The sequence below is a fragment of the Equus caballus genome, chromosome 2, assembly GCF_041296265.1.
Source record: "Equus caballus isolate H_3958 breed thoroughbred chromosome 2, TB-T2T, whole genome shotgun sequence".
In the NCBI taxonomy this organism is placed as follows: domain Eukaryota; kingdom Metazoa; phylum Chordata; class Mammalia; order Perissodactyla; family Equidae; genus Equus; species Equus caballus.
The window spans coordinates 86,026,064-86,044,178 of record NC_091685.1 but is presented as its reverse complement, the minus strand read 5'-3'; the positions used below and the strand labels follow the sequence as shown (position 1 = coordinate 86,044,178).

The window sequence follows — 18,115 nt, the reverse complement described above, 5'->3', positions numbered from 1 at the left end:
TTGAATGGATTCGAGGAACAGTCAGCAGGACTAGGTGCTGGAGCAAGTGCAGCTGGATGGATGGTGGTGCCACAGGTTGAAATAAAGAGCTAGAAGGGGACCAGCCTTGGTAAGAAATATGAGGTCAGATCTGGACATGCTGAGTGGACACGCTCTGAGACACCCAAGGGGACAAAGGCCTCAGGTAGGTAGTTGCCTATTTAGGTCCTGAGCTCAGGTGAGATTTCTGGGCAGGAAACTTAAATTTGAAAGGTATTGGCATACAGATGGGCAGAAAAGAGATTCCTTAAGAAGAAAGTAGGCAGTGAGAAGTGGCCTAGGACAGATCACTGGATTGTCCTTGATTGTCACTTGGGAACATGGTTGGGAAGGATAGGTTTGAAAAGGAGAGTTGAAAAAGAAAACTAAGTGTGTGGGGTCATGGAAGCAAAGGGAGAGAATATTTTAAGAAGGACAGAGTGGGCAGCAATGATATCTGCTCTGATGGGCCAGGCAACGTGAAGAATAAAAAGATCTGAGAGTTAGCAACATAGTGGCTGTTGATGATCTTTGCAAATGCTGTTTGGAGGGATAGAAATGGCAGCCAGACTGGAGTAGAATGCAGGCTGGGCAAGAAGTGAGAAGATAAACAGTAAATATGAAGAGCTCTTTTCAGAAGTAGGACTATGGAGGGAAAGAGAGAGAGGGGAAGAGAGAAACCTGAGGGAGATGAGGAATTTTTTGTTGTTTTTTAAAAAAATAAATATAGAAGAAACTTGAGCACGTGTAAACATCGGTAGGAATGATCTGCTTGAGATGCAGCGACAGAGAATGTGGGAGAGAGAAGGGGTAATGAGCGGTGCAGGGTTCCTGAGGAGGTAGGGAGGGAGGGCATCTCGACTGGACAAGGGGGGACTCACCAGCTATGCTGGGAGGGGGCCCCCTCTTCTACTGCGGCAGGAGGGAGAGGACGGGTGTGGACGGAAGATTGGAAGTGGGAAGTTGAGGGGATTCCTTTGGATGGCTTCAATTTTCTCTTTGAAGTAAGAGGTAAAGTCATCCCTGAGAGGATGGGAGGAGGCAGAGACTGCCAGTGGCTGGAGAAGAGAGGAGAAAGCTTCAATGTTATCGCGGAGAGTGTAGGTGAGTTGGCTGGAGAAATGGAATAAAAATGCCTTGTCTCCTCTAAGAAAGCAGGCAGTAGAATCCTTTTAGGTTTGGGATTTTGTCACATAGGAGACACAGAAATGTAAGGAAGAGAGACAGTGGTGGTTCTAGAATTTCTATTTGGCAGAGCTTTAGAAGTGGTGCTCTGATTCAGGGGTGGGAGGGCTCGAAGCTTTTTGTAGAGCATTATTTTACATTTTATTACAGTGAGGAAACACCAGTTGTTCATATCAAAGAACAGGGAAGACTTACGGAGATTGAGGAGGAGGTGAAACCTTCTCCTTCAACCCCGTGTTTGGCAACACCACTGTCAAGAGAGTCTGTGGTGCTGGCAAGGGTGTTATGAAGGCTGAAGGAGGACTGTGCACCACCCTAACTGTCCGAGTCCTCCTCCAGCACTCCCTGAGCGGCTGGCATCCGTGTTCCGATGATCCTGTGGCCACATCCAGGCTGTATTTTCCCCTGTAAAAAACGGGGAAAGATTCCTCTCTCGGTGAACCATATATTTTTGGACCAAGTATGACTCTCCACACATTGCTGACAGAATGGGAAACCCAGGGTTTGCAGGCTGATTTCCATCTGTGAGCTCCAGCTTGCACCAAATGTCTGCCTGAATCTACACTCAATAAGGAAGAAAGAGAAGGAAGGAGAGGACAAACGATTGGGGAAAGAGGAGGGATCAGTAGACTCTGAGCAAGAGGCAGGAGGTTGGAGTTAGTCAGTTTGAGGTTGGACAACTGTAGGGAATGACCAGGCCCAGGCAGTGAGCGAGGCAGTGCGGAGGTCAAGGATCTCCAGTGAGGAGGAGGTAAGGGAACCGAGAGGCCAGGGTGATGGGGGGGGGGGGTCATCTTCGTGAACAGTGAAGCACCTGCTCCTGGAAGATCTTGGGAGGAAGTCTATGAGCAGATGCCCAAGTCTTCAACAAGTGAGAAGACGGGACTAGGAGGTCAGCAGATAGTGACAGACATAGGACGGCAGAAGTCAAATGGTGTAACATGAGCCCAGAGCCAATGAGGAACTGGTTTTCTTACAAAAGATTGGGGAAGTAACAGTCAGTGATTCCAACATTGGATCAGGGACTGGGGCTCCTGGATCTGATGATGCCATTTATAGAACACCATGGAACGCCATGAAACAATAGATTTAATCTGAGTGGGCTGGAACTGTTACATGGTAAGTAATGTACATACAGCGGGATCTGCACCAGCGATTGAAGACTCGAAGAAGCCAGCTACAGGAAGGGCAGAGGGACACTGGCAGGACGCATAGAAGCAGACTGGAAGACGTGGTCACCACTGACTCGGGCTAGAGGAAGCAGTGACAAAAGACAGGCAGGAGCAGAAGAAGAGCAGCAGACAACACGAGGAGGAAGGAAGGACTTGGCAAATGTTTTCTTTAGTGACTCAATTTTAATTTTGTGAATGTTAGCTTTTTTAAAAATGTCTTCAGAAATTATTGTGGGCAGAAGAGATAATTCACAAGTTTGCCTTGGCTGTATGATTTAATATCTAAATTACTAAATTTACGAGGTTAAAACTTTGCCCTTCCTTGAGATTTTAAGTCCGACTAGCTTTTTATAAATTTACCAAAATTTAAACATCAGTTTAAAAGGGACTTTGGCTTATGTCTGTCCTATTTGCAAACTTAGCTAATTAAACTCCAAAATAGTTTAAGCTGCATTTACAAATGTAGTATATTTGATATCCTCTTTAAGTGTCTCAGTTGTTTGATTTAATAAATCTTTCCTGAGTTCTTAAATAACTCTCATATAACTAATACTTTTTATAAACATGGTGAACTTCAGGCACTCTTAAATGTTTCAATATATAAGAAATGTTTCAATACATGTTCCTACAAACAGAAAAATTCCAGCTTCAAGTCACAAGTATAGGTGAAGTATATGTTTTAAATTAGAATTACGAGCCTGACTTTAATAGACCAAATTTTTTTAAAGGTGACAAGTCTTTAAAAACCAAGTATTCACAGATTCCTTAACACAAAATATTAGTGTAAATACTAATTTTAAGCCTACCAGAAATTGCATCCAGAAGTTTTTTGGGCCAAGGAAGAGTGTCCATACACTTGCCAAGTGGATAGCAATTTGCTGTGAAAGATGCTTACACACATGTAGGAAACCATTACACCATCATACATAATTTGTGAAATTCCTTCTTAGATGATTGGCCAGTTATATTGGCTGGGAAGCTGGCAGTATTCTTGTCTGTGACTCAAACTGGTACACACTGAACCCAAGTTACACTTTATAAGAGGACTGAAGCAAAAGAAGTGGGCACAGTGGGCACGTAGCTCATGTCCCTGGGTTTGGGATATATCATGACCTCATTTTTTCCATCCACATAGAAGTTGGCGGCCCCTACCCAGATTGCCACGCCACATGGCTGGAATTAGTAGTTATTTGATTCCTAAGATATTTCAATGTATTTTCCAAGGAGCTCCAAAGAACTTGGAACTTGATAAAATTCTGCCTTCTTTTCATACTCTTCTTGCCTGATGAGGTCTTACCACCCTTACAGATATTAAAATGATACCAGTTTTTCACTCATGGTTTTTGTCTAACTATACGGTTGGAAATCGTTCACTATATTTCTACTTTCCTATCCTCAAATGAGGTCAGCTGTTGTGTGGCGAGGGTAGGAAGTCAGGGCAAGGAGTCACTGGTCAGACTTCTCTTCCTTCAGTCCCACTGTGTGTCAGCAGTGGCCACTTCAGATGTTTACACAGTAGTCTCCCCTTATCCATGGTTTTGCTTTCCACAGTTTCTGTTACCTGTGACCAATCATGGTCTGAAAATATTAAACGGAAGGTTCTAGAAATAAACAATTCATAAGTTTTAAATTGCTCATTGTTCTGAGTAGCGTGATGAAATCTCGAGCCATCCCCCTCTATCTTGCCCAGGATGTGAATCATCCCTTTGTCCAACGTATCCGCACTGTAACCTGACCGTTAGTCACTTAGTAGCCATCTTGGTTATCAGATCAACTCTCCTGGTATCACAGTGATTGTGTTCAAGTAAACTTTATTGTACTTGATAATGGCCCCAAAGCGAAAGAGTAGTGATACTGACAATTCAGATATGCCACAGAGAAGCCATAAAGTGCTTCCTTTAAGTGAAAAGGTGAGAGTTCTTGACTTAATAAAGAAAAAAATAAAATCACATGCTGAAGTTGCTACAATCTACAGTAACTTTTACTACAGTATATTGTTATAATTGTTCTATTTTATTATTAGTTGTTCTTGACCTCTTACTGTGCCTAACTTATAAATTAAACTTTATCGTAAGAATATATGTATGGGAAAAAACATAGTATGTATAGAGTTCGGTACTATCTGTGGTTTCAGGCATCCACTGGGGGTCTTGGAACATATCCCTGTGGATAGGTGGGACAACTCCATTCCTCCAGACTTAACTGATTTTCTGAAAAGCCATGTGAATCTACCACTTGACAAGTATTAGTTGATTAATGCCTATCATGTTCTAGAGGCTGGGGATACTCCATTGCAAATAGGAGAACGAAGGAAGTCCCTGCTCTCATGAAATTTACATCCAGCCACATTCAGCAAACGTGTGTTAATTTGGAAGTTCCTTTTCAGTTGTCTAGTTGAATCCTGCCTTCTCCCTGAGAGTCACGTGTATTTGGACCTATCCTGTAACAATTTACCTCTTATGTCATCCTCATGGTTTGGTCCTTTGCCCTGGGATAGTCCATCAAAGAACTTGAAGAAAAGTCTCTTTCCCTCTTTCTTTTTTCATTTTCCCAAATTTTAGATTCCTGATATATTTCTAGATTCTCTAAATTAAAAAAAAAAGGAATTTTATGGACTTTCTGTTCTGAATTAACTTAAGATTGATGCTTCTAATCCCCAGAGATATGTACCAAGAAGCCTGCAATTAATGGAGAAGATCAGTCCTTGGGCCGACATATGAAGCAGTTGGTTTTGGTCCGTCTGTCTTTCTTTCATTCTTTTTTTTTTTTTTTTTCTTTGTAGAATGAACATTGAGACCATTCTGTCAGGAACATCTTAATTTCTGAAATCATTATGGTATGATGAATTTAGTCCTCAAATGGACCCTGTGGAAGTTGGGTGGTGAATTGCTCTGAATATGCATGGGGTGATATTAGGAAGATGACAAGCTGAACATGAGCATTCCAGAAGGGCTAAAGCCCTCTGAATACAATATTAGAAGATTTTATAATATTATGTTTCTAGGTGGTTTGGACTTCCTGAATTACTTAAGAAACTTAATTTTCTTTCCATCAAGAAATATCTTAGCGGCCAGCCTGGTGGCACAGCTATTAAGTTTGCACATTCCGCTTTGGTGGCCCAGGGTTCGCTGGTTCGGATCTTGCGTGCTGACATGGCACTGTTTGGCACGCCATGCTGTGGTAGGCATCCCACATATAAATAGAGGAAGATGGGCACAGATGTTAGCTCAGGGCCAGTCTTCCTCAGCAAAAAAGGGGAGTATTGGCAGCAGATATTAGCTCAGGGTTAATCTTCCTCAAAAAAAATAAAATAAAATAAAAAAGAAATATCTTAGAGCTTTTTTGGTTGCAAGTGAGAAATCAGTGTAAACTTATTGAGGTAAAGGGGATGTTTTATAAGTGAGGCAGGATGACCTGTTAGAGAAATTAGGTGTTTTCTCCTTCCTTCTCTCAAAGGGCTAGCAAAAGGCTAGCTCCTCTATTTTCGGGCCTGACATATCCATCTTTTGCTCTAGGAAAGAAGAGGATTTTTAAACATCAGTTTTATTGAGATAATTTACATATCATAAAATTTATCCATCTAAAAAGTACAATTTGATGAGCTTCGACAAAGACACACAATCATGTAACTGCTGTCACAATTATGATACAGAGCATTTCCAAGACCATCAAAGTCCTCGTTTGCCCCTTTGCAGTTAGTTCCCTCCCCCGACCTGGCTTCCTGGTATCTCTGCTATCTGTCATAGTTTTGCTTTAGAATTTCATATAAATGCATTCTACAGTATGTATTTGTTTGTGTGCGACTTCTTTCACTTAGCATAATGCTTTTTGAGATCCAGCCAAATTCTTGCATATATCAGTAGTCTTCTTTTTCCCTTTTTAAAAAATATTTATTTATTTTTATTGTAGTAACATTGGTTTATAGCATTATATAAATTTCAGGTGTACATCATTATATTTCGATTTCTGTGTAGATTACATCATGTTCGCCACCCAAAGACTAATTACAATCCATCACCACACACACGTGCCTAATCACCCCTTCTGCCCTCCTCCCTCTCCTCTTCCCCTCTGGTAACCACCAATCCAACTGTTTCTATGTGTTTGTTTGTTGTTGTTTTTATCTTCTACTTATGAGTGAGATGATACGGTATTTGACTTTTGCCTTTTAATTATTTCACTTAGCATAATACCCTCAAGGTCCATCCATGTTGTCACAGATGGCTGGATTTCATAATTTCTTATGGCTGAGTAGTAGTCCATTGTGTACAAATACCACATCTTCTTTATCCATTCATCCCTTGATTGGCACCTAAGTTGCTTCCAAGTCTTGGCTATTGTGAATAATACTGCCATGAACATAGGGCTGCATGTATCTTTATGCATTCGTGTTTTCATGTTCTTTGGATAAATACCCAGCAGTGGAATAGCTGGATCGTATAGTAGATCTATTCTTAATTTTCTGAGGAATCTCCATACTGTTTTCCATAGTGGCTGCACCGGTTTACACTCCCACCAGCAGTGTATGAGGGTTCCCTTCTCTCCACATCCTCTCCAACACTTACTGTTTGCTGTCTTGTTGATTACAGGCATTCTGATGGGAGCGAGGCGATATCTGATTGTAGTTTTGATTTGCATTTCCCTGATAGTTAATGATGTTGAACATCTTTTCATGTGCCTGTTGGCCATTTGTATATCTTTTTTGGAGAAATGTCTGTTCAGATCTTTTGCCCATTTTTTAATTGGGTTGTTAGATTTTTTGCTGTTGAGATGTATGAGTTCTTTGTATATTTTGGATATTAACCGCTTATCAGATATATGGTTTGCAAATATCTTCTACCAATTGTCACATTGTCTTTTTGTCTTGTTGATGGTTTCCTTTGCTGTGCAGAAGCTTTTTAGTTTGATGTAGTCCCATTTGTTTATTTTTTCTGTTGTTTCCCTTGCCCGGTCAGACATGATACTTGAAAATATGCTGCTAAGATTGATGTCGAAGAGTGCACTGCCTATGTTTTCTTCTAGAAGTTTAACGGTTCCAGGTCTTATATTCAAGTCTTTAATGCATTTTGAGTTTATTTTTGTGTATGGTGGAAGATAATGGTCTACTTTCATTCTTTTGCATGTGGCTGTCCAGTTTTCCCAACACCCTTTGTTGAAGAGCCTTCCCTTCTTCATTGCATGTTCTTGGCTCCCTTGTCGAAACTTAGCTGTCCACAGATGTGTGAGTTTACTTCTGGACTCTCAATTCTGTTCCACTGATCTGTGTGTCTATCTTTGTGCCAGTACTATGCTGTTTTGGTTACTATAGCTTTGTAGCATATTTTGAAATCAGGGAGTGTGATACCTCCAGCTTCGTGCTTTTTTTCTCAGGATTCCTTTGGCTATGCAGGGTCTTTTGTTGTTCCATATAAATTTTAGGGTTCTTTTGTTGTTCCATATAAATTTTAGGATTCTTTGTTCTATTCTGTGAAAAATGTTGTTGGAACTTTGGTAGAGATTGTATTGCTTTAGGAAGTATGGACATTTTAACTATGTTAATTCTTCCAAACCAAGAGCATGGAATATCTTTCCATTTCTTTGTGTCTTCTTCCATTTCTTTAATAATATTTTATAGTTTTCAGGGTACAGATCTTTCACCTCTTTGGTTAAGTTTATTCCTAGGTATTTTATTATTTTTGTTGCAATTATAAATGAGATTGTATTCTTAATTTCTCTTTCTGCTACTTCGTTGTTAGTGTATAGAAATGCAACTGATTTTTGTATGTTGATTTTGTATCCTGCAACTTGACCATATTCATTTATTATTTCTAGAAGTTCTTTAGTGGATTATTTAGGGTTTTCTATACATAAAATCATGCCATCTTGGGGCTGACCTGGTGGCATTGCAGTTAAGATTGTGAGTTCCGCTTCAGCAGCCCTGGGTTCACCAGTTTGCATCCTGGGCGCAGACCTATGCACTGCTTATCAAGCCATGCTGTGGTAGGTGTCCCACATATAAAATAGAGGAAGATGGGCACAGGTGTTAGCTCAGGGCCAATCTTCCTCAGCAAAAAGATGAGGATTGGTGGTGGATATTAGCTCAGAGCTAATCTTCCTCAAAAAGAAAAATCATGTCATCTGCAAATAGTGACAGTTTCACTTTTTCCTTTCCAATTTGGTTCGCTTTTATTTCTTTTTCTTGCCTGATTGGTCTGGCTAGGACTTCCAATACTTTGCCAAATAAAAGTGGTGAAACTGGGCATCCTTGTCTGGTTCCTGCTCTTAGAGGGATAGCCTTCAGTTTTTCTCCATTGAGAATGATAGTGGCTGTGGGTTTGTCATATATGGCCTTTGTTATGTTGAGGTAATTTCCTTATATACTCATTTTACTCAGAGTTTTTATCATGAATGCATGCTGTATCTTGTCAAATGCTTTCTCTGCATCTATTGAGATGATCATATGATTTTTATTCTTCATTTTGTTAATGTGGTGTATCATGTTAATTGGTTTGTGGATGTTGAACCATCCCTGCATCCCTGAAATAAAAACCACCTGATCCTGGTGTATGATCTTTTTAATGTATTATCGTATTCGATTTGCTAGTATTTTGTTGAGCATTTTTGCATCAATGTTCATCAGTGATATTGGCCTGTAATTTTTCTTATTGTGTTGTCTTTGTCTGGTTTTGGTATCAGGGTAATGTTGGCTTTGTAGAATGAGTTAGGAAGCTTCCCCTCCTCTTCAATTTTTTGGAAGAGTTTGAGAAGGATTGGTATTGCATCTTCTTTCACTTTTTGGTAGCATTCACCAGGGAAGCTTTCTGGTCCTGGATTTTTATTTTCTGGGAGGTTTTTGATTACTGTTTTGATTTCCTTACTGGTAATTGGTCTATTCAAATTCTCTCTTTCTTCTTTATTCAGTTTTGGAAGCTTGTATGATTCTAAGAATTTATCCATTTCTTCTAGATTACCCAATTTGTTGGCATATAGCTTTTTGTAGTATTCCCTTATAATCTTTTGTATTTCTGAGGTGTCTGTTGTAATTTTTCCTTTTTCATTTAGGATTTTATTTATTTGAGCCTTCTGTCTTTTTTTCTTGGTGAGTCTAGCTAAAGGTTTGTCAATTTTGTTTATCTTTTCAAAGAACCAGGTCTTGGTTTCATTGATTTTTTCGATTGCTTTTTTAGTCTTTATGTCATCTATTTCTGCTCTGATATTTATTATTTCTTCCTTCTACTGATTTTGGGCTTTGTTTGTTCTTCTTTTTCTATTTCCTTTAGGTGCACTGTTAGATTGTTTATTTGATTTTTCTTGTTTGTTGATGTAGGCCTGTATTCCTATAAACTTCCCTCTTAGAATTGCTTTTGCTGTGTCCCATAGATTTTGGCAAGTTGTATATTCATTTTCATTTGTCTCCAGGTATTTTTTTTTTTTTTAAGATTTTAAAACTTTTCCTTTTTCTCCCCAAAGGCCCCCGGTACATAGTTGTGTATTTTTAGTTGTGGGGCCTTCCAGTTGTGGCATGTGGGATGCCACCTCACATGGCTTGATGAGCAGTGCCATGTCCATGCCCAGGATTCGAACGGGCAAAACCCTGGGCTGCTGAAGCAGAGCATGCAAACTTAACCACTCAGCCATGGGGCTGGCCCCTCCAGGTATTTTTTTATTTCTTTGTTAGATCCAATCATAGTTCAGTAATGTTTTGTTTATTCTCCACATATTTGTGGCTTTTCTGATTTTCTTCCTATAGTTGATTTCTAGTTTCATAACTTTGTGATCAGAAAAGATGCTTGGTATCATTTCAATCTTCTTAAATTTATTGAGACTTGTTTGTGGCCTAATATGTGATCAATCCTGGAGAATGTTTCATGTGCATTTGACAAGAATGTGTATTCTGCGGTTTTTGGATGGAATGTTCTATATATATTTACTAAGCCTATGTGGTCTAATGTGTCGTTTAAGGCCAATCTTTCCTTATTGATCTTCTGTTTCGATGATCTATCCACTGGTGTAAGTGGAGTGTTAAAATCCCCTACTATTATTGTGTTACTGTCTATTTCTCCTTTAATGTCTGTTAATAATTGCTTTATATATTTAGGTGCTCCTATCTTGGGTGCATAGATATTCACAAGTGTTATATCCTCTTGTTGGATGTTCCCTTTATCATTATGTGGTACCCTTCTGTGTCTCTTGTTACAGTTTTTGTTTGAAAGTCTATTTTGTCTGATGTAAGTATTGCTACCCCAGCTTTCTTTTCATTGCCATTTGCTTGGAGTGTCTTTTTCCATCCCTTCACTTTCAGTTTGTGAATGGTCTGAAGTGTGTCTCTTGCATGCAGCATATATATGGGTCTTGCTTTTTTATCCAATCAGCCACCCTATGCCTTTTGATTGGAGCATTTAGTCCATTGACGTTTAAAGTAGCTATTGATAAGTATATACTTATTGCCATTTTGTTACCCTTTTTCTGGGTGTTTTAGTAGTTCTTCTCTGTTGCTTTCTTTCTCTTCCCTTGTAGTTTGATGGCTTTCTTTAGTATTATGTTTGGGCTCCTTTCTCTTAATTATTTGTGTATTTATCATAGGTTTCTGGTTTGTGATTACTATGAGGTTTATATATAATAACTATGTATATAGCCATCTATATTGAGTCGAGAGCCTCTTTAGTTTGACCTCTTTCTAAAAGCTCTACTCTTTTACCCCCCTGCTCCCACATTTTATGTTTTTGATATCCTATCTAACCTCTTTTTTGGTGTGTGTGTATCCACTACCCTATTATCATTGAAATAGGTAATTTTAGTACTTTTGTCTTTTGATCTTCATATTATCTTCCTAGGTGGTTGATCTGCTACCTTTACTGTATTTTTGCCTTTACCAGTGATTTTATTGCCTTTTTTAAAAAAAATAATTTTCATATTCCTATTTGTGGTCTTCTCTTTCCCACTTAAATAAGTCTCTTTAGAATTTCTTGTAAAACTGGTTTCTTGCTGATAAACTTCTTTAATTTTTGCTTGTCTGGGAAACAGTTTATGTCTCCTTCCATTCTGAATGACAACCTTACTGGGTAGAGTACTCTTGGCTGTGGGTTTTTTCCTTTCAGTGCTTTACATATATTGTGCCACGCCCTTCTAGCCTGTAAGGTTTCTGCTGAGAAGTCAGCTGATAGCCTTGTGGGGTTTCCTTTGTATGTTACTTTGTTGCCTTTCTCTTGTGGCTTTTGGGATTCTCTCTTTATGTTTAATTTTGGACATTTTAACTATAACGTGTCTTGGTGTGGGCCTCTTTGGGTTTATCTTGTTTGGTGCTCTCTCTGCTTCCTGTACATGGATGTCTGTTTCCTTCCTTATGTTAGGAAATTTTTCAGCTATTATTTCTTCAAATAGATTCTCTGCCCCTTTATCTCTCTCTTCTCCTTCTCTCTCCTTCTCTTCTTTATCTATATATATTCACCTATAATATGAATGTTAGTGTACTTGATGTTGTCCCAGAGTTCCCTTAGAGTATTCTCATTCTTTTTAATTCTTTTATCTGTTCTGCTTGGTTGTTTTCTTCTAGTCTTTCATCCAGCTCATTGATCCATTCTTCTGTATCGTCTACTCTGCTGTCACTTTCCTCTAGTGAATTTTTCATTTTCAGTATTGCATTCTTCATTATTGACTGGTTCTTTTTTATATTTTCCAATTCTTTGTTGATATTCTTACTGAGTTCATCCATTCTTCTCCCAGATCAGTGAGCATCTTTATGAATTTTTGTTTGAACTCTTTGTCAGGTAGATTGTTTATTTCTGTTTCATTTAGTTCTTTTTCTGGGGTTTTGTCCTGTCCCCTTGCTTTGAACATATTCTTTTGCCTCCTCATTTTCCCTCTTTCTCTGTGCTTGTATCTATGTATTAGGTGGGTCAGCTACATCTCCTGATCTTGGAGAGGTGGCCTTATGTAAGAGATGCTTTCTGAGGCCTCGCGGTGTGCTTCCCTCTCATCACTAGTTCCAAATGTTCCAGGGTGACCCCTCTGTGGGCTACATGTATCCTTCTGTTGTGGCAGGGTTGCTCTTGCTGCAGGTTCCCAGGGAGGATGGGCTGTCCCCCTGGCTGTTTGGTTGTAATTCTCAGCTGCATGTGGCTGAAATCCTTCAGTCTGGACCCTTCAGTCACTTGATCACATTTGGGGAGTCCCAGCACAGTTGGCTGCAAGGTATAATAGTACATTTCTATTGCAATTTTTCTGTCAAGTGAGTAGGCCCCCAGCATGGCTGGTTGCTAGGCTCAGGGACTTACAGTTGCTGTAGGCTTCTGGCCTGCAAGGCTGTTGTCAGGTCTATCAGGGTTGCAGCTGAGTGGGGCTGGCCCCAGGCACAGGAGCACCCAATTATTTATTTATTTTTTTTGAGGAAGATTAGCCCTGAGCTAACTACTGCCAATCCTCCTCTTTTTTGCAGAGGAAGACTGACCCTGAGCTAACACCCATGCCCATCTTCCTCTACTTTATATGTGGGATGCCTACCACAGCATGGCTTTTGCCAAGCGGTGCCATGTCTGTATCTGGGATCCAAACCGGCAAACCCCAGGCCGCCAAGAAGCAGAACGTGCGAACTTAGCTGCTGCGCCACCAGGCTGGCCACAGGAGCACCCAATTATTTCAGGTTTTGGAAGGTGGGGCTGATCTCCTATGTGGCTCTTTGAGAAGAACAAGTCATTTGCAGCTGATAAGCCCCATGGCCTTCAGGTCCACACACACTGTCAATGCAGTCCTGTCTCGTGTGCACATCCTGACTCCCTGAAAGGACCCAGTTTCCCCACTGCAGAGGCCCCCCACACACTCTACTAACGTGCCACACACTCCACCTGCTCCTCATGCACTCCCTGCCCCACAGAGGTGGAACCACTCAGCTGCTTGCAGAGGATTCAGGCACCCAGTCTATCCAGACCCACAAGTTGCCGGAGCACTCGCTGTTGGGCAGGGTCAATCCCTAGGGCTGGCTGCCTGGCCTGGCTGAGCTGGATTAAATCAGTGCTCTCGTGGGTGGGGCAGACCCTGGGCTAGCAGCCCAGGGGAAGAACTCCAATGGCATCTGCCAGCATCTGTGTCAGCACACCTGTACTAGGTCACAATAATGGCTACCCCCAATGTCTCAGCTCCTGGAGAGGTCTCACCTCTCACTGAGATGCACCCAGAGCCTAGCAAGTGAGTCTCTTTTCAAGAAATGACTGTGCACCTTTCTTTCTGGTGATTTTAGGTTCTTTCCAAAATGAGCGAATTTGTGCTTGGGCCCTTCAAGAGCCGGCTTTTCTTCTGCTTGTGTCAAACAGCTTTTCTAGGGGTTCTCCCTGTTGTAGTTAATGGCCAGCAAAGCCAGATTTATGAGACTTGTCTCAGTTGTGCTGAGTTTGAAGGATGCTTTTAGTGGTAACTCTTCCCTGCTCAGGTCCCCTGCTCCTCCAAGGAAGGCTAAGTACCTTAGGACTGCTCTCCGCTGGCTGTGAAGCTCTGTGGCTCCTGAAGGCGGCTTTTTTTTCTCCCCAGAGAGGAATTTCTGCCTTTTCCACATTGGTCAGCACTGTCCCTCGTTACAGGGATTCTTTTTATCCAGTTTTCAGTTCTCTCTCAGGGGTAATTGTTCCAAGAATAGTTGTAAATTTGTTGTGTCCATGGGAGGAGGTGAGTTCAGAGTCTGCCATCTTGACACCAACTCCAGTTCCTCCTTTTCATTGCTGAATAGTATTCTATTGTATAAATATACATGAATTTATTCATGTATTCACCAGTTGATAGATATTTGTGTTGTTTCTAGCTCTGGATAAAGTACATGCCTTTGTGTGGACTTATTTTTTCATATCTTGTGGGTAAATACCTAAGAGTGGGATTGCTGGGTCATAGAGTAAGTGAACATGTTTAATTTTATAAGAAACTGTCAAACTTTCCCAAGGTGGGCGTATCATTTTGCATTCCCACCAGCAATGTATGAGAGTTTCAGTTCTTCTACATCCTTACCAACACTTGGTATTGTCAGTCTTTAATTTTAGCCATTCTAATGAGCATGTAGGTGTATATCTATGTGATCCCCCCATTTTTATTGAGATATAAGTGACATATAACATTGTATTAGTTTAAGGTGTACAATATAATGATTTGATATATGTAAATATTGTGGGATGATTACCACAATAAGTTTAGGTAACATCCATCATCTCACATAGTTACAATTTTTTTTTTCTTGTGATGAGAACTTTTAAGATCTACTCTCTTAGCAACTTTCAAAGACTCAATGCACTATTGTTAATTATAGTCACCATGCTGTACATTACATCCTCAGAACTTATTTATCTTATAAATGTTAGTTTGTAACTTTTGACTACATATAAACAGTCAATTTTATTCTGAGAAGTTTTGGTCGATCTTTCAAGTTTCCAGAATGTTTAGAAGTGAGAAATACTGCTCTTCATATGAGATGACAGGTAACAGAAGAGAACCTTACAGTCAGGCTCATAGCAAAAAAACTAATGTTAAAACCAGTTGAAGTAATAAAACGATGAGATCTGAAAGTCAGTTATTGGAGGTAGAGCTGGAAGACTTTGTACCTCAGGAAAATGGGATGGCTGAGATTCCATAATCAGACCAGGCCCATCAAAAACTATAATAACAACAGAGCTTCGCTAGGAGAATTTTCCACGATGACAGAATGTTAAAGACGTGCTTTTATATTAACTAAAGATACTCACAGTTGTAAGTGCAAAGTCTGATTAATACCATATCTTCTGTTACAACACTTAAAATCCCCAGGATACATGGATTTCAGTGAAAATTTGATGGTTGAAGAAGAATTGAAACACTAAGTTCATAATGATACCTGGTGCCCCTTACATACTGTGAATTTAAGACAACATGATCTATAGAATCTGGAAAATGTGACTTACTCTAGAAAACCCTGAGTAACTTTAATCTTGGTCAGTGTACACTTGTTTCTTTACCTAACACTTACCAGTGGCCAGAAAAGATAGCATACTTAAATTTATCCAACAGAAAAATAAACAATTTAACCCACAGTGGTTCCCAGACACTGGGCATATTAGATGTTAGCAATATAATTATTTTGCATTCTCAGGTATGTGTTGAAGATCCTACCAGATACCTCCTTCTTCTTTGAGATTAAGCAGGAGAATAAAATTTTCTCTAAGGAGCAACTTGATTCTTTTCAAGAACTGAAGACTTTGGAAGCCGGTGGCAACAATTTCATTTGCTCCTGTGAGTTCCCGTCTTTCACTCAGGAGGAGCAGACACTGGACCAGATCCTGATCGACTGGCCAGAAAACTACCTGTGTGACTCTCCCTCCCACGTGCGGGGCCAGCGGGTTCAGGACACTCGTCTCTCGGTCTCTGAATGCCACAGGACAGCTCTGGTGTCTGCTGTGTGCTGTGCCCTTTTCCTGTCGATCCTGCTCACTGGGGTTCTGTGTCACCATTTCCATGGACTGTGGTACATGAAAATGATGTGGGCCTGGCTCCAGGCCAAAAGGAAGCCCAGGACAGCTCCCCAAAGGGACATCTGTTATGACGCCTTCGTGTCTTACAGTGAACGGGACTCCTACTGGGTGGAGAACCTCATGGTGCAGGAGCTGGAGCACTTCAACCCTCCCTTTAAGTTGTGTCTTCATAAGCGGGACTTTATTCCTGGCAAATGGATTACTGACAATATCATTGACTCGATTGAAAAGAGCCACAAAACCATCTTTGTGCTTTCTGAAAACTTTGTGAAGAGTGAGTGGTGTAAGTACGAACCGGACTTCTCCCATTTTCGTCTCTTTGATGAGAACAATGATGCTGCCATTCTCATTCTTCTGGAGCCCATTGACAAAAAGGCCATTCCCCAGCAGGAAGGGTTTGAATTGAAAAATAATTGTAGCTTTTAAAAGGAAAATACCTATTAAATGAAATATTCTCAGTTTTCAAAATAGTTCTATGCTACTTTAGAATTTTACAATTAATTATTTTTGATGGGCAGTATTAAGTACTATTCTCCAAAAATTACAGATGTTATTGAAATCTGTACAGAGGAGAGGAGAAAAATATTGAAGAATGAGTGTGTACAAAGATTTGTAAAATAGTGCAAGGGTTACAGCAGATTTTCATTAAGGGATTTTTGATAGATGTATTTCTTCTTATTTTATTTAACTATTACAAACTACTTTATGTGAAAAAGACACAGCCTGTGTTTTTTGATAACTTCATTTTAGAATTTGTCAGATGTTCAAAAATATAAGTATATACCATAAGATTTACCCTTTTCCAAACATCTTTTCAAATTGTTTCATTTTCTAATCTTTTTTTTTTTTTTTCTAGAAAAAGAAAAGTTTTGTAGGGAGTTGCAGGAGGTCTTACAGCAAACTGAAAAGATGATGGACTAAGGAGGCTTGGAGTCTGGCCTGGGGTTGCCACTCAGCTGTGAGCCATGTAATTCGAGGCAAGATCTCTAATCACTTGAACTATAATAATATCAGAACTATTTCATGTATCATTGTGAAATTCAGATGAAAAGATATATATGAAAGTGCTTTGAAAACATTAAGAACTGAGCTCGTATAAGGACTGTGCGTGAGTGGAACATGCTAAACAGCTTCGCTGAGTGCAGAACAATCTGCATTTATACAGATGACCATGAGAATGACTCATGGGTAGAAAAATGACTTTTACCTGACTTTGCCAGAATATTCTAATTGGCATTGGGATTACAAAGCAACAACATCAGTGAATCTAGGTATTTCAACTAGAGAAGATATCTAGAGAAAGGACAGAGGTTTTTAGTTTCAGGGGAAAGAAATTGGAAAGTTTTCTCAGGTACACACTTGAGAAATCATGAGGAAGAGAGGTGGAGATTTTAAAGTAACAAGGGAATCTTTTCAGGCAGCTGGAGAGCCTGGCTCCTCAGAGACAGAGAGAAATATCTATATAGTCAACTGTACAGAAATTCAGACTCCACCTTCTCAAGTTCACGTTCATGCTTATTGATTACGCTTGCCTGACGCTGGAATGTTTCATGAGGTTTAGGGATCTGAAATAGGGTAAGAAAAAGGACCCTGGATTTAGGGCAAAATTCTTCTTTCAAATCTCAGTTTGGACATAATTTGCATGATATTTCCTTGTGGATAGCAGAATTGCAAGAACGCTTCCTCGGCCTCTGATCGCAATTTGTGAAGATCAAATGTAATTATAAACGTAAAATGTAGTTTATGAATATTAAGACAGTTTAATTTTTAAAAGGTAGCTTGTTTCCCTTATAAACATTCCTTGCTAGTGTCAGTGGAAATGAAGAAAGCCAATCGAAGACTGTTTTTGGAATTACTTACTTTGAGAAGCAGGAATGGAACGGAGCAAAGGAAGGACTTAGGTCCAAAATCTTGGATATAAGTGGATGTCCCACATCATTTCCCAGTCAGACTAGGAATGGGACGTAGGTACTAGAGATAGTCAGCGCACGGCCAGGAACTGCCCAGGATCGGGGTGGGGGGGGGGGGGGGAAACAACCTGGGGCTGTCCTTTTTTTTTTTTTTTTTTAAGATTGGCACCTGAGCTAACATCTGTTGCCAATCTTTTTTTTTCTTCTTCTCCCCAAAGCCCCCCAGTACATTGTCGTATATTTTAGTTGTGGGACGCCGCCTCAGCATGACTTGATAAGCGGTGCTAGGCCGGCACCCAGCATCCCAACGGGCGAAACCCTGGGCTGCCAAAGCGGAGCGCGCGAAACTGAACCGCTCGGCCGAGGCCGGCCC

The 18,115-nt window shown here is 40.2% G+C and overlaps 1 pseudogene; it reads left to right on the top strand.

Moving 5' to 3' along the window:
- Positions 1–1,049: 1,049 nt before the first annotated feature.
- LOC111770463 (toll-like receptor 2) lies at positions 1,050–16,284 on the top strand (annotated as a pseudogene).
- Positions 16,285–18,115: the final 1,831 nt, after the last annotated feature.